Here is an 18,925-nt window from a genome sequence, read left to right on the forward strand (position 1 = left end):
CTGAAAATTCAGTCCACTTGCACTGCCATAACTTGCTGTGTTGGTCCAATTGGTGTTTGGCCAATTGGACATGAAACTAGGCTTATAATGGCACATTTTTGCTGAAGAAACCATGCCCAAAAGACCAAAGCAAGAGGACCAAAACTTGGCCCCAATCCGACACCCGCAATGACCTCTCAGAATTGACCAAATGAACAAGAATCGCTCATTTGGCCATAACTCACTGTAGATTTGGTTAATTGACCTGAATTTTTACAGCAACAAGATAAGATATAGACAAAAAACTTTCATGAAGAAACCTACCCCAAATAATGCCATTAACCCATTCAAATGATTGGGCAAAGTTAAGTTATCAAACCTGCAACTCTGCAGATTTACATTTGAACAGTAATGTTTGGATGACTATAACTCCCTCTAGAAAACTCGGATTTAGGCGATTCTTAAACCGATGGAAACCTAAGGTACGGTAGAACATGTCATATGAAGAAAGTTAGACCAAATTATGAACTTAACTTGGTCAAATTACTGACCAAAATTGGACCAAAATCTGTCAAAACCCAAAATTTCAGCATGAACAGTACACGTGAATAAAGAAACTTATTTTGGCCATAACTTGAGCTAAAAAACTCCAAATGGAGTGATTCAAAAAAAGAAATTCAACTAGACAAAATAAGGAACAACTTTCTTGTTTACCATTTCCTCAAATTCCCACTGTAGAAATAACAAATGGAACAATAAAGATGAAGCACCAAATCTGAAAATTTTGTTCAAATAGCATTAAGCTTAGAAATGGTATTGGCAACCAATACCAACAAGTTTTAAATACAAAATTTGGTATGTTTGGGGTGTTAAAACCAATACACCTATTTTCTATCCAAAATTCAACATTTTTGTTGACCAATGAGGTGAATAGTGACACCAAAACCAAAAATTGGCAATTTTGCCAAAATGACCTAAGCTTTGAGAAAGTGACCAAAACTAACAAGTTTTGAATACAAAATGTGGTATGTTGGGAGTATTAAAACCAATGTACCTATTGTTTATGCAAAAGTCAACATTTTAGTTGACTAATGAAATGAATAGTGACATGAAAACTTGAAATTCAAAAATTGTGAAACTTAAAAAATGCAAAATGCCCTAGTAGGCCTAATGTGATTGGTTTGGATAGTTTGGCATGCCAATAGGGTATTGTTTTAGCAGTACTGCGAAAGGAAAGGCTTTATGCCTGTATTCATGGCTTTATGCCCGTATCCATGGCTTTTATGCCCGTATTCATGGCTTTTATGCCGATTATGTGATATCATGGCTTTTTATCCATACTGATTGCATACGTGGTTGACGCTTCACGCCCCATGGTATGACGCCCGAGGCACCGCGGTGTCCAAAGCCAACGACCCGTTATCCACCCAATGCTCAAGATAGGTTACTTGGGCATGGAAAAGTATAACTGTGATTGAACTGATTATTAAAGAAAATACGAAAATTAAGTATCAGGAATGATTACAAAAATACAAAGAAGCTCAATATCATGAAGAAAATAATTAACGAAATGCATGAAGAAGTTAATATCATGAAACATGATTAGCCCTCGACTACACAATAAGTTAGTAATTATTCATTTCTTATGAACACAATAGCAAGGAAATTATTATTTTTATTTGCATATTGTATTTTCTTGTATTATTGGCACCACTAAGCTTTATGCTTAGCGCCGCTTTGCAACGCGTAAGTAATCAAGATTTGGAAAGAGGGCCCAGAGACCACAGATTCGTAAGGCGCTTCACAATCGCATAGTGTCCGTGTCACCTCACCATCCACAGGGCATTGGTAGGACACTAGGTCCCATTTTGTATTTTGAGGTTTTTGTAAATTTTGTAATTAAACTCTTATTTTATCATGTGTATTTGAAACAAATGTAATATAATTTTGTATTAACGTGAGTACTTGTAAATTGTGATTATAAATCACATGTGAGAATTTATTTATGATTTGAGTCTAATGATGATGTGAAATGAATGAATGACAAATAGAGGAATTGTTAAGAAAATTGTGTTTGTGAAAGGAAAAGTGAATACATAACTGTGACTTGTACATGATTATCACATGAGATGAATGATTGAGAAATGAATGGTGAAAAAATGTTGAGATTTTGATATTGAAGTTTGAGAGTGATGAGATGATTGAATATGATCATAGGAAGTGTTTTTCACAGGTTCCGAAGAACTGTTTTCTCCATTTTTAGCCAGACTCACTTGATTTTCTATAAAATTTTCTAACCTCAAATAAATTACAATTTCAATAAATGAATTATATTTCACAAGTTATTTTCAAAACTATGATAAAAATGAATTAAGATAAAATAGAGTGCTCAAGACAATCGAGTGGCATAACTTGCTCTGGCCACAATCAGTAGTTGGGTAAGGGGTGTCACATTTAGTGGTATCAGAGAGCGGTTTAGGCGTTTCTGGACCTAGATAGATTGCATATCATGCATTGCATTCACATGAGTCGAGGTGACACTATTGCAGATCTGTATTTCTTGTTTATTTTAGGTTAAGGTATGGAATAAGAGAGTGAAGAGACAATGAGATAGTGAATGGAGATGAGAAGGAGATCAGATTTAAGATGAAAAAGGATGAGTACATAACTGTTTTAGGATAGGATTGAGACTAAGGAAAAAGTGAAGTAGGATAACACGGAAAGGTGAAGAAATAAAGAGGTATTAGCTCCTTGGCTATTTACATTAGGTAAATTTCGAGGACGAAATTTAAATTAGAGGGGAAGCGTTGTAACACCCTCCAGGTAGCAACTCCGTATATTCTACTGTTCCGGTGACCGGTGTCGGTCCGGACAGCTAGAACGTCCGGAAAAATATTTAAACTAAAGTGAGGGACCAAAATTAACTCAAATATTAATAAGAAAAATATAGTAAAAATTTTAGAAATAAAATACAACCAAGTTAAATGAGCCGGTGCCCAAGCGATGGGTAACTGTGAGGGAAGTTATGTTTCGCAACGAGGAGCCCTAGACTGTGGGAAAAATTATAAAATAATTTTGGGACTCAGAGAAGGGTCATTGAGGTTCCTATGGCATTAGAATGCCAAGAAAATATTTAGAAAAATTTTTCAATCGGTACAGACAATTTTGACCCGTTAAGCCAAACGGAGGACATTTTGGTCATTTCGCCTTCAGAGGTGATTTTTGGCCGACTTGTCCAATTGAGTAAATAATTAATATGACATAAAATATGGATAAACATTACTAGAAATTAAATTGAAGATGAGTAGTGGAGGAAAGAAAAGAAAGTGAAGAAAAAGCTTATTTATGACATCATTGTGATGTCATTTAAAATTGCCAACCAATCACCATTAAGTAACCATTTGACTAACTAATAAAAGAGCTAAATAAAGACCAAGGAAGACCAAAAACCAGCTGCCTTCTCTTCAGCCAAAATCGTGAGTTTCTCTTCTTCCTCCCTCCACTGATGTTCAATCAAGCAAGCTTAATTTCCTACCTTGTTTCACCATAAAACCCTAACCCCACTTCATTAAAATTTTACCCTACACCTTAAACAAGCTTTTGGCAGCCAATAAGAGGAAAGAAAGAGAAGTTTGAGTTGGGAAAAAAACTGCTCTATTCAAGGTTAGTGCACTATATACCTAAAACTCTTTAATTTCATTAAATGGAACTTGAATTTTGTAAGAAAATGTAATTTAAATGAACAAAATTCATGTGTATGTGTACATGAGTTTTGGCTGCCCTAGTGAAGGAATAGGAAGGAGTGTTTTTTATGAGCTTGAAGTGAACTAGAATCATGTAGGAAGTTTATAAACATAAGAATAATAAGTTGGTATGCTAACTAAGGCATTTTGTAGAAAACCTAATGTGAAGCTAGGGTTTTGGGGAGTGAAAATTGACTTGGCTTAGGAAATTGTTAGAGCACATTTTAATGGTCAATTAGTGACCATCTTAGGTAAGTTGACCATAAAATGGACTGAAAAATAGGATTGCAAAGTGAAGTTGCAGTCGCCCTAGGACAAGCAGAGGGACTGAAAATTCAGTCCACTTGCACTGCCATAACTTGGGCTGTGTTGGTCCAATTGGTGTTTGGCCAATTGGACATGAAACTAGGCTTATAATGGCACATTTTTTCTGAAGAAACCATGCCCAAAAGACCAAAGCAAGAGGACCAAAACTTGGCCCCAATCCGACACCCGCAATGACCCTGCAGATTGACTAAATGAACAAGAATCGCTCATTTGGCCATAACTCACTGTAGATTTGGTTAATTGACCTGAATTTTTACAGCAACAAGATAAGATATAGAAAAAACTTTCATGAAGAAACCTACCCCAAATAATGCCATTAACCCATTCAAATGATTGGGCAAAGTTAAGTTATCAAACCCGCAACTCGCAGATTTACATTTGAACAAGAATGTTTGGATGACTATAACTCCTCTAGAAAACTCGGATTTAGGCGATTCTTAAACCGATGGAAACCTAAGGTATGGTAGAACATGTCATATGAAGAAAGTTAGACCAAATTATGAACTTAACTTGGTCAAATTACTGACCAATGTTGGACCAAAATCTGTCAAAACCCAAAATTTCAGCATGAACAGTGCACGTGAACAGTAAACTTATTTTGGCCATAACTTGAGCTAAAAAACTCCAAATGGAGTGATTCAAAAAAAGAAATTCAACTAGACAAAATAAGGAACAACTTTCTTGTTTACCATTTCCTCAAATTCCCACTGTAGAAATATCAAATGGAACAATAAAAATGAAGCACCGAATCTGAAAATTTTGTTCAAATAGCATTAAGCTTAGAAATGGTATTGGCAACCAATACCAACAAGTTTTAAATACAAAATGTGGTATGTTTGGGGTGTTAAAACCAATACACCTATTTTCTATCCAAAAGTCAACATTTTTGTTGACCAATGAGGTGAATAGTGACACCAAAACCAAAAATTGGCAATTTTGCCAAAATGACCTAAGCTTTGAGAAAGTGACCAAAATTAACAAGTTTTGAATACAAAATGTGGTATGTTGGGAGTATTAAAACCAATGTACCTATTGTTTATGCAAAAGTCAACATTTTAGTTGACTAATGAAATGAATAGTGACATGAAAACTTGAAATTCAAAAATTGTGAAACTTAAAAAATGCAAAATGTCCTAGTAGGCCTAATGTGATTGGTTTGGATAGTTTGGCATGCCAATAGGGTATTGTTTTAGCAGTACTGCAAAAGGAAAGGCTTTATGCCTGTATTCATGGCTTTATGCCCGTATCCATGGCTTTTATGCCCGTATTCATGGCTTTTATGCCGATTATGTGATATCATGGCTTTTTAGCCATACTGATTGCATACGTGGTTGACGCTCAAGGCCCCATGGTATGACGCCCGAGGCACCGCGTGTCCAAAGGCCAACGACCGTTATCCAAATTCACTGCTCAAGATAGGTTACTTGGGCATGGAAAAGTATAACTGTGATTGAACTGATTATTAAAGAAAATACGAAAATTAAGTATCAGGAATGATTACAAAAATACAAAGAAGCTCAATATCATGAAGAAAATAATTAACGAAATGCATGAAGAAGTTAATATCATGAAACATGATTAGCCCTCGACTACACAATAAGTTAGTAATTATTCATTTCTTATGAACACAATAGCAAGGAAATTATTATTTTTATTTGCATATTGTATTTTCTTGTATTATTGGCACCACTAAGCTTTATGCTTAGCGCCGCTTTGCAACGCTGTAAGCATCAAGATTTGGATAGAGGGCCCAGTAGACCACAGATTCGGTAAGGCAGTTCACAGTTCTGCATAGTGTCCATGTCACCTCACCATCCACAGTGCATTGGTAGGACATTAGGTCCCATTTTGTATTTTGAGGTTTTTGTAAATTTTGTAATTAAATTGTTATTTTATCATGTGTATTTGAAACAAATGTAATATAATTTTGTATTAATGTGAGTACTTGTAAATTGTGATTATAAATCACATGTGAGAATTTATTTATGATTTGAGTCTAATGATGATGTGAAATGAATGAATGACAAATAGAGGAATTGTTAAGAAAATTGTGTTTGTGAAAGGAAAAGTGAATACATAACTGTGACTTGTACATGATTATCACATGAGATGAATGATTGAGAAATGAATGGTGAAAAAATGTTGAGATTTTGATATTGAAGTTTGAGAGTGATGAGATGATTGAATATGATCATAGGAAGTGTTTTTCACAGGTTCCGAAGAACTGTTTTCTCCATTTTTAGCCGGTACTCCGCCGAATTTTCTATAAAATTTTCGGAACCTCAAATAAATTACAATTTCAATAAATGAATTATATTTCACAAGTTATTTTCAAAACTATGATAAAAATGAATTAAGATAAAATAGAGTGCTCCGGCACACTGAGTGGCATAACTTGCTCGGCTACACTGTAGTCGGGTAAGGGGTGTCACAAGATTATTTATCCATTGTTGGTTGCAATGGATGTGTGCCGGCATGCTTGAAGAACACCATCTTTGGTGCGCCAATTTTGGCTTCCATGGGTGCCTTAAGGTTTGGCTTTTTAATTTGCAATTATTGTATGATCTAAAAGCTCATCCTATGTCTAATTAAATTGTTTGATTAGAATTTAAATCACACAATTAAATTTTAATTCAAATCAAAATTTTAAAAAATTGTTTGAATGTGATTCAAATTTGAATTTTAAAAGTTGTTTGAATGTGATTCAAATCTAAATTTTCAAAGTTTTTTGAATCATATTTAAATCTGATTTTTTTAAAGTTGTTTGAATAATATTCAGATCTAAATTTTTAAAAATTGTTTGAATGTGATTCAAATCTGATTTTTTAAAAATTGTTTGAATGTGATTCAAATATGAATTTTTAAGGTTGTTTGAATGTAATTCAAATCTGAATTTTTAAATTTGTTTGAATGAGATTCAAATCTGAATTTTTAAATTTATTTAAATCATATTCAAATCTGGATTTTTAAGTTGAATATGAGATATTCAATTTAATTTAAGTATGTATGTTTTATTTAATTGTTAAATAGTGATATGCATGATAGATGATCATGGACTATAAAAGACCAATGTGATTGGATTTATTTTTTTTATGTTTCTTTTGGATTGTAAATTAATTAATTTATTTTAATTTATTTTGGGCATATATTATTAAGTTTGTAATAATTTTTGGGTTGTAATTTCATTTATTTAAGTTCTTGTAAATTCGCCTTAGTATGCCAAGGATTACTATGTAATAATTGATTGCAAGAAGTTCAAGGAGGTCAAGAGCATTGGTGGGACCAGTGGGAGGAATTCAAGATCAAGTGTTCATTATGTACTCCTTCAGAATTGTAAAATGAATGAATGAAATGCACCTAGGAATGCCCTGACTCAATTCTTGGTGGCTCAGAATTGAATCCCTTAGAAAGTACATGATCATACCATATTTACTGCTTATCGATGAATGCATGAGATGTATGGGAATGTATGCAATTATATGATATATGCATGCTAAATGGATAATGTACAAAGTGAGACCTTAATAGTAATTAGGATGACCATAAAATCTTCCAAACAAATGATTAAGTTGAAAATGCTATAATTAAAGTAATTATAACATGGGCCCTCTATTGGTGCAATTATTTTAAGAAATTTTAAATAGTTGCATAAGATGTAATTAATTTAAGAGATTTTCTTAAGAATAATTGTTAAGCATGAGATGATGTAAACATGTAAATGGTTTGGTGGCCAATATTGGATGTACCTGAGGACATTAAAATTATTTTCATAATTACGGGTTCAATGGGATCAACTTAACTAATGCAAGATAAGTCAATAATGGATGTACCTGAGATTTTGAGCATTAGGGGCTAGGTAAAGGATTGAACCTCACATGAGATGTGATGGGCAAGGAGTTGCTCACTTATACTTATTGTAATTCCAATAATGGATGTACCTGAGGATGATCAATAGAATTATAAGAATTCAATCACCCACTAGAAATCCATCCAACTAGGATTTCGGTTTTCTACTTTGGAAGTGTAGGATTCGCTAAATTAGTGGGTGGACTAATTTGATTAAAAGACCAAAATCATTTTGGTTAATTACATGATACATTTACTAATTAATCTGGTTATTTTCTGTAGTTAATTTTCTGATAATAATAAGCACAGAACAACCACTACCATCCAATATCCTTGCAAGCATACTTGATCGGAATAGGTTGACAAGACCTAATCTCTCTGATTGGCTAAGAAATTTGAAACTTGTCTTGAACCTTGAACATATAGCATATGTTCTAGATTCAAATGTTCCTGGTCCCTTACCTCCAAAGGCCACTCCAGAGGAACATGAAACTTTGGACAAGTGGAAGGAGCATGATATGAGAGCTAAGTGTTACATGCTTGCTTCCATGAGTAATGAGTTACAGAAGCAGCATGAGAACATACAGAGTGCGAGTGAGATCCTCCTTCACCTACAAGAGTTGTATGGTGAGCACAGTAGGAATGATAGGTATGAGATATCTAGGCAGCTGTTCCGCATGAGGATGTCTGAGGGACAGAATATTGGGGATTATGTCCATAAGATGATTCGGCTGATTAAGCAGTTGGAACATCTTGACTTCAACATGGATTTCCAACTACAGACGGATTTGATCCTTCAGTCCCTTCCTGAGTCTTTTGGAAATTTTGTGACAAATTTCCTTATGACTAAATAGGAATGCACCTTAGTTGGTTTACTCAACATGCTGGTTATTGCCCAAAAGAATATGCCGGGCAATAAAGGAAAAGAGGTTGCTTTGATTGCATCTTCTTCTGCTGAAAAGTCAAACAAGAAAAAGGGCAATAAGAAAAAGAAACTTCAGATTCCTGTTCCTTCTAAGAAAATAGCTAAACAGAAAGGGAAGACTAAAGCTGATGGAGGCAAAGGAAAGTGTTTCCACTGCCAGAAGGATGGGCACTAGAAAAGGAACTGCCCTGAGTATCTTGCTTCTCTGAAGGACAAGAAGGATACACCTTCGGAAGGTATGTCCATATCTTGTTATTTAGATTCTGATGATACTCATAGTTCATCTATAACTTGGGTTTTAGATATTGGTGCCAGTTCTCACATTTCTAATGATATGCAGGAACTAGCAAATACTAGCAGCTTGCATTCTCGAGATGTTAGACTCCGGATTGGCAATGGCTCAACTGTTGAAGCTTTAGCCATAGGATCTAAATCTTTTTACATGTCTGGACATGTTTTATGTTTGGATAATATTTTATATGTACCTAATGCTTTTAAAAACATCATTTCTATATCTAGTTTGACTAGAAATGGCTATGAATTTCAATTCACAGATGATGTTTGCAATATTTATTTTGGAAATAAATATGTTGGTTCGGGTTATATAAATGATGGTCTTTATTATTTGTATAATAATAACAAACACAAAATGAATGCAAGTGATCTAAATGAATGCAATGCCATGGTGAAAACCAACTTAAGTTCAAAATATATTTGGCACTTAAGGTTATGTCATGTTGCAAAAGATAGGATTGCAAAATTAGAGAAAATGAGGATTCTATCCTCATTGGGCTCTGAGCTTACTCTAACATGTGAATCTTGCCTTCAAGGCAAAATGACTAGATCACCCTTTGTTGGATAAGGGCTAAGGGCTGAAAATATTTTGGAGCTAATACATAGTGATGTATGTGGTCCATTTAAGGAAATGGCTAGAGGCGGTTTTCATTACTTTATTACCTTTACTGATGATAAATTAAGGTTTGGGTATTTGTATTTGATGAAATACAAACATGAATCCTTTGAAAAGTTCAAAGAATTTAAATCTGAAGTAGAAAATTAAACAGGAAAGAGTATTAAAGCTCTTCGATCAGATCGTAGAGGTGAATATTTGAGTACTGAGTTTGATGAATACTTGAGAGAGCATGGCATTGTTTCCCAGCTGACTCCTCTAGGAACACCATAGCTGAATGGTGTAGCTGAAAGGAGAAATAGTTCCCTATTGGATATGGTACGTAATATGATGAGCTATACTGATATGCCAATCTCCTTTTGGGGATTTGCATTAGAATTAGCTTTGTATATTCTGAATAGGATTCCATCAAAATCAGTTTCTTCCACACCTTATGAGATATGGCATGGAAGAAAACCAAGTCTTAAGCATGTTAAGATTTGGGGTTGTCCAGCTTATATTAAAAAGCTGAACACTGATAAATTGGAAACCAGATCAGAAAAAGGTCGATTTGTTGGATATCTAAAAGATAGTTTTGGATATTATTTTTATTCGCCTACTTCACAAAAGGTTGTGATAAGTAGAGATGCCACATTTCTTGAAAAATAGTTTGTTCAAGAAGGAGGCAAAGGAAGGCAAATAGAGTTGGAATTGGAGAATTCTGACCAACCAATAGATTAGATGGATATAGATCCATTAAGTCAACCTACATCGGTTGATGAAACATCTACAGCTATTCCTTATAGAACAACTAGGGTATCTCACCCACCAGTGAGATATGGTTTTCTTCATGAAGAAGAACAAGAGTTGTCTACTCATGAAGAAGTAGATCATGGAGATGATCCACTTACCTATGAAGAAGCTATATCAGATATAGACTCTTCAAAATGGATTGATGCTATGAACTCCGAAATTGATTCCATGTATAAGAATCAAGTTTGGGATCTTGTTAACCCACCTGAAGGTATTGTACCTATAGGGAACAAATGGGTTTTCAAGAAGAAAATTGGTTCTGATGGAAAGGTAGAGACCTATAAGGCAAGGCTAGTAGCGAAAGGGTTTCGCCAAAGGCAAGGAATCGACTATGAGGAGACTTTCTCGCCTGTTGCTATGCTTAAATCAATTAGGATTCTATTAGTAATAGCTGCATACTATGATTATGAGATTTGGCAGATGGATGTCAAAACAGCTTTTCTCAATGGATACATTAAAGAAAACATTTTCATGGAACAACCTAGAGGTTTTGAATCCTAAGATGGTTCCAAGGTATGCAAGCTAAAGCGATCCATTTATGGGTTGAAGCAAGCTTCGAGGAGTTGGAACATCCGTTTTGATGAAGCCATTAAATCCTTTGGTTTTATCAAAAATGAGGATGAGCCATGTGTATATAAGAAGATTAGTGACAGTGCTATCACTTTCCTTGTCTTATATGTGGATGACATACTGTTGATGGGCAATGACACAGGTATGTTGACAACTGTAAAGCTATGGTTGTCAAATACATTCTCCATGAAAAAACTTAGGGGAGGCAACCTATATTCTTGGGATTCGCATCTATATAGATAGAGCAAAAAGAATAATTGGTTTATCCCAAAGTCTATACTTGGAAAAGGTGTTAAAGAGGTCTAACATGCTTGATTCCAAGAGAGGATTGTTACCAGTGAGACATGGTATCCATCTTTCTAAAGAGATGTCTCCAAAGACACCTGAAGAAAGAAATAAGATGGCTAGGATTCCATATGCTTCGGCTATTGAAAGTTTAATGTATGCAATGTTGAGTATTAGGCCAGATATCGCATATGCTATTAGTTTGACTAGCAGGTATCAATCTAATCCAGGTTTGGAACACTGGATAGCTGTCAAGAATATCCTTAAGTACTTAAGAAGAACTAAGGATTTATTCTTAATCTATGGAGGTGGAGACTTGCAATTAGATGGTTATACTGATTCTGATTTCCAATCAGATATTGATGATAGAAAGTCTACCTCTGGATATGTGTTCATTTGTAATGGATGTGTAGTCAGTTGGAAGAGTCCCAAACAGAGCACGACTGCAGATTCCACTACAGAGGCTGAGTATATTGCTGCATCAGATGCTGCAAAGGAAGCTGTTTGGATAAAGAAGTTTGTGACAGAACTTACAGTAGTTCCTTCCATTGAGTCAGTAGTTCCACTACACTGTGACAACAATGGAGCAGTCATACAGGCTAAGGAACCAAGGTCTCACCAGAAATCCAAACACATGGAAAGGCGTTACCACGTTATCAGAGAAATAGTTGGACGAGGTGATGTAGCCATGCAGAAAATAGCATCAGCTGAAAATCCAGCTGATCCATTCACTAAGCCTATGTCACAGACTCAGCTAGACCGACATCTTAAGAAGATGGGTCTAAGATATTGTAATGAATGGCTCTAGTGCTAGTGGGAGATTGTTAGTAGTATGCCCTAGAGCATATCATTTAGTATGTATCTTGTACATGTTTTTATTAACAAAAGGCATTTCCACTTTTTCATTTACATAAGATATTTATGTGTGATAGAAAAGGTCCATTGATATTTTGTTAGAAATTCTATTCTTAAGTTGTTAAGAATATGAGTGACAATATTTCTAGTACAAAGTATCATAATAGGTTCACAATCGAGGATACTTCATAATAAGGACATGACTTATCCAGAAAGATTGTATTTATGTTTGTTCCCAAGTTATTTATATAAGATATAAATAAGATGGAATGGTGAGTCTCATGCCATATAACAAACATGATAGGCACTTATAAATGATAAGTAGGCCGAACCAGTGACACTTATGACAAGCACATGGAGTTTACTCTTATCAATGTTTTATCATAAATCATATTAGTGCATATAATCTTTAGACCTGAGATAGCACAGTTATCTTGTATATAGATAGTTTGAGTTTGATAATGCTTTCATACTTGTACTGTGTATGAGTATATGGGCATATGTTGGCTCCTACTAGTTATATATGGAGGTAGGTGTTGATCAAAATGAAATCTGTTCCTCTAAGTAAATAGAGATAAAATCCTATGTTTATTTAATTGTTCTTGATGTTTCAAGTTCCTGGCTATGACAGATAGATTTAATCAGAAAAGAGTTTCTGATGAGAAAATCTTTTTAATCAAGAACTGGAATTAAAAGAAAATATAATATTCATAACAAATAGAGTTTGACATAAACCATGACTCCAGCTTAAGTTAGGATTTTATAATAGAGAGATTCTAGTGCATGGTAACATATGATTATAGGTTCATTTAAGGTAAACCTTATTACTAATTGGGTGACCATGGCATGCTATGCTAGGTGTTAACCATGGTCTATGAGGTGCATAAAATGATTTAGAGAAATCATTTATGGTAAGAAAGAGTTCTGATGATATTAAGAGTTGATATCATGTCTCATTGCCAATTAGTGATGAGCCTAGTAAGTCGCACACATAAACAAGTAATCACCTAATTAAATATGATTTAATTAATTAATTAAAGAGTTTAATTGATTAATTAAATAGGTTTAGTTTGCAATTACATTGCAAAGTCCCTAGCATGACTTGAAACCAAATCTAGGTTATTGGATGTACAATATAAGTTAAATTTATATTTAAAGTCTTTAAATATGAATTTAATTAATGAGAAATTAATTAATAAAGATTAATTAATTGATTTATATTTGATATAAATTGATTAGAAGCAGAGAAATAATTATTTTGGGTTGAGAACTCAAAATTAAGACATTTTGGTCATTTCACAGGGTGACATGTGGCACCATGAGATGGTGACACATGGCATTACACATAAGCTTGTCAAATGTCTTTTAATCATGTAAGATGATTAAAATTAAGATTAAATATAGGTTTGACACTTGGCACAATGTGATTGGGTCAATTAAACTTAGAACCAATCAAAGGGTCACATGTGGCAAGGGTTTAATGTGTTAACCTAGCTATATAAGTGTTGTTATGAAGAGAAAAAATACAACCAGCAGCTCCTCATCCTTGGTGCCACCAACCAAGAGTCACCCTTCTCTTTCTCTTCATCTTTTATCTATTCCAAGAGATTAACAAACAATCTCTTGAATTAAAAATACTAGAAATCGTTTCTAGTGTCCAGTTTACATCTTTAATCTCTTAAAAGGAAGAACTTGATTTTCTAATTAATAGAAAAGCTTTAGAAGCTGTTCAAGGGCTGCCATAGGTGTTCTTGGTGTGGACAAGCTAGAGGGACAACATCTAGTGTCCTGACGATGCATCTGAAAGGCACAAATACACTGCAGTGCATCAAGAGGTTAGTGTATTTATTCTTGATCTAATCTAGGATTCTAAAATTAATCTGATAATTTTAAAATCTTAAATGAAAAATACAGATCCAAAAACATATTAAAAGAGTTTTAATATGTTGTTTATCATTGAAATCAAATAGATAAAAATAAATCTTGCATGATGCATGTGACCCTGGGTGAAAATTTTTGAATTCAATGGTATAAACTTGTGTTTTTCACGCTTTCGCTCCTACACTATTCAAGTCAAAATATTGACTTTCTTATGCTTAATAGGTATGGAAAATCCAATTATATCCACGTACTACATTTTGGTTACCTAACTTATTGGTTTTGGTCATTTTCTCTAATCTTAAGTCTTTTAGGCACAAATTTCAAATTTTCAGTTTTGGTGTCTTATTTTGCACTATTCCATTGGTTATGTTGCTGTTAGAATTTGACTAAGTTTTCTGTATAGAAGTTGTTCCTTATTGTCTTAACTTTATTTCTCTTTTTGAATCACTCCATTTGGAGTTTTTTAGCTCAAGTTCTAGCCATTTGAACATGGCTGGCTGGATTTGGTTTTACCCAGAATTCTGGGCAATTTTTGGGTTCTGGCAGTTTTAGGTCACTAACTTTGGGTGGCTAAATGACTTGGTTAAATGAATAATTTGGATTTGTGTTCTTCATGAAAGTTGTAGGTCTATGTCTCAAATTTCTACTGGTAAAAGTTTAGGTCATTTGGACCTGCCTAGCCCAACTTATTGCCAAATGAACAAATACTGTTAATTTGGTTATTTTTGTACAGGTCAGATTGCCTAATCTGGATTTGGCCAATTTGTTCACTATGCTATGGTCACTTTCTAGGCATGATTCCCAAATGAAAAAAGTGTCATTTTGTGTCTAGTTTCATTCCCAATTGGCCTCACACCAATTGGGTTGGTAAATTTTTAATTTTGGTCCCTGAAAGGGACCTTGGTCATGCTGCCTACAGAATGTCCATAACCAATCCAAATTTCCTTTTGGTTCCAATACTTCTAACACACCACAATTGGTCATACATGACCATTTTTTATCTCAAACAAGGTCAAACACACCATTTGACCAATTCTCAAAATTTTATCTCCCAAACCCTAGGTCCAAAACCCTAACTTCCATGTTTAGCTCATTTGTTGAATTCTAAATGCATATTTAGTATTTATGCACTCATTCACACTAAACTACTTCATAATTTGTATCAAAATCATTCATTCTCAAACCTAAACCCTAACTGGCCGAATTTCTATTTGGTCCACCATGCTTGATTTTGTTTAATTTTTCCACAATTTCTAGATTAACTCATGCATATAAACATAATTCTAAAGAAAAATCTAGTGGTTATTTATTAACCTTGAATGAGGCTTCTCTAACCTCTTATTTTCTAAATTTTCTCCTCTTCTTTCTCCTTCAATCTTCTTCTCAAAGCTCAAATACAAGGTTTTATGAAGTTTTTATGGGAGAAATTAAGGTTTAGTAAAGGTTTTAAAGCTTGAAACAAGCTTTAATGGAGGAGAGGTGAAGGAACTTAGAGAGAGAGTGTCACGACTTGAAAAAGAAGAAGAATGAAAATGTGTTTTTCAATTTTTTGATTTTATCCTTTTTCTTTGACTTTGTCAAATTTTAATTAAAAATAATTTATTTGTGATGTCATAGCTTATGTCACTAATGTAATTTCTTTTCCTTTTTCTTTCTTTTTTTTTTATTAGTTTTTAAATTTAATTCCCAATCTCGAAATTTTCTTTTCTTTGATTTTATTGGACAATTAGGTAAGGAGTCAGCTCTAGGGATCAATTGACCAAATTGCCCCTCACTGGTTCGACCCTGTGTATAAATAATTCAATATTTCTTCCGGATCTCTGACCTAATTATTTGACCGACTTAACAATTCTTTTTTGTGATTTTCTCTTTTCCATTGTGTTCGCAATAGTCCTAAGGACTGCCGCGTCACATTTTACGGTTCGATATTTGAGTTTAAATCAACCTCGCAGTCCTTCCCGAGAAGGTCACCCATCGCTGTGACTCTTGGCTCATTTAACCTCTTATGTTCTGTTTTTCTTATTTATACTTAACTAATTGACAATTACTAATTATTTGTGTTTAGGTCTTATCTAGTTGTCTTAGATGTGGTTCTAATCCCCTTAATTATCCGGACCAACATCGGTCCCCAGAATAGTGAAATATACCAGGTTATGCAAATAGGGGTGTTACATATAATTTAGGGTTTTGCTTTTAGAGAGGCTATATGTGTGTATAAGACAATAGAAATAATTCCTAGCAATTTTAATTCAAAGAAAATGAATGATTTCTCTTTGAATTGATGAGAAAGCAAGAGGAAGAAGAAGGAGTGGTGGTACCTTCACCTTTAGAAAAATCGAGAGAATTGTCTTTTGTTTCTTCTTTCTTTCCCTTTTATAATTAGGTCAAATAATCACTTAATCCCTTTGCCACATGTCACCATTAGATTGCATCATATTTTTAATTAACTTAATCTCATTAAGTCAAGTGTCAAAGCTAGATTTAATCCTGACTTTGATCACCTTGCATGATAGGAAGATAAATGGCAAACTTATATGATGCCATGTGTCACCATCTCATGGTGCCACATGCCACCATGTGAAATGATCAAATTACCCTTATGGTTTAATTTAGAGTTCTCAACCCAAAATCATTATTTCTCCTCTTCTAATCAATTTATATCAAATATAAATTCATTAATTAATCTTCATTAATTAATTTCTCACAATTAAATTCATATTTAAATACTTTAAATATAAATTTAACTTATACTATACATCCAATAATTCAAAAATTCTTCCACAAATCAACTACCCACAACATCCATTCAAAGTTTAATGAAACAAGAATAAAAAATACATACTTACCACTTTTGAAATTCTTCAAAACCTCACCAAAACTTAACTTTCTTGCTGCCTATATGTTTCCCAAGATGTGTAGGCAAGGTTTAATGAAGGAAAATGCAAGGATCATGGCTTAAAGATGGAAGAGTGGAGCTTGCATGGTTGGCCGTCCATGGAGGATTTGAGAGCATTTCCATTTCAGCAAAGTGAGTGAGGTTGAAGAAGATGAGTGAAGTGGCTGTCCTTTTGTCCTCACATGCCTTATATAGCTCCACTAACCCTCCACTAACCTTAGTTTAAACATTATAATAATTAAAGTTTAATTAATTCTAATTACACCCTTATTTTTCTCTATTTACATTATGTGCCACTATTTTAATTTTTCATGACATTTTCCAAGTGTAATATCATTTATTTTTAATGGAAATTTAGGTTAAACGACAACTCGAAGTGTTAAATGACCACAATGCCCCTGTTCGGGTTGCATTCCCAATTTTTTGATAGCACCGAGTTTTGTCGTTTTCTCAATTTCTTGTTTTTCTTTGGACTAATTAATTAATTTTTCTTTGATATTTCTAATGATATTTATACTTCAATAAGTCTTTAATTATGTCTTAAAAATATTTTTTAGGGTTTCCGCGGTCCAAGGCTAGTCAACGGTCCACGCCGTAACTTCCTGGTGCGGTCACCCATCGCTAGGGTTCTTGGCTTGTTTAACTTGGTTACATTTCATTGCTATTATTTTTCCTTTGTTTTTCTTGTATTTTCTTTTCTGGTATTTTCTTTTCTTGTATTTCATTATTTTATGTCTCCTCATCAATATTTAAGTGTAGTTCTAGACATTCTAGCTGTCCGGATAGACACTGGTCACCGGAACAGTAGAATGCACTACCGAACATAAGGGTGTTACACTGAAGCTAAAACCCAATTGACATTTGACTGGGGATTTTGGGAGTCCAGATCTGCAGAGTGTCAAAGGTTGTCACCTCCTCAACAATGCATGTAGCTTGGGCCCATGTATATCACTTTATGTATTTTTTATGTTATAAATATTTCGTATGTTGTAATTTGTATATTGTAATGTAAATTAAGAATTTGTAAGTAATATTTATGTGATGTAAATTTGTAAATTGATTATTTGATATGTAATTAAATTGTATATCATGTGAATTAATGAAGATTGAAAATTATCACATATGAGTTGAGAATGAATGGAAATAAGTATGAAATTGAATTATATAGAGGATATTCAAATTGATGAGATAATTATGATTAGTATGGATAAGATTTTATTGTGAAAATATTATTCAATTTTCAAGTAGGTGAATAATGAAATGCGCCAAATAGAAATAAAATTGGGGAACCTCCACTGGTTTCTCCATAGAAAAATAATTGATATTAAATTAAACGAATTCAAAATTACTAAAATAGTAAAGTAAGATAAGATAGGTTGCTCCGGCACTGAATGTAGCATGCCTTACTCAGCTACACTTTAGACAGATGAGGGGTGTTACACAAATCACATAAAGAAACCATAAATAAAATTGATAAAGATCAAAAGAAGTTGCATAAAAATAAGAGAAACAAAGCACAAATCGGTTAAATGAGCTGAAGGCCCCGGCGATAGGTGACTGACCCGAGAAGTGACTACTAGCTTAGTTGCTATCCTAAATTCTTGTGGGACCCCATGACATCCTTATTTGAGGGGTAATTGCAAAACTACTAGGAATTAGGAAATCGAAGAAATAAAAAGGAAATAAGTAAAATTATGTGAATCAGAACTTAAGGACTCATCGAGCAATATTCAAAGATGGACTATAACCCGATAAAGGGCATTTTGGTCAATTCACTCTTAGAGGTAACTTTTGACCTAAATTTCTATTAAATTGTATGAGATTAAAATAATGAAAAAGAATAAAAAATATAGAAATGTGTATGGAAAAAAAGGAAATAAAAGAAATGAAATTCCAAAAATTCAATTAACTTTATG

Source organism: Hevea brasiliensis, chromosome 2 (assembly GCF_030052815.1).
Source record: "Hevea brasiliensis isolate MT/VB/25A 57/8 chromosome 2, ASM3005281v1, whole genome shotgun sequence".
Lineage (NCBI taxonomy): Eukaryota > Viridiplantae > Streptophyta > Magnoliopsida > Malpighiales > Euphorbiaceae > Hevea > Hevea brasiliensis.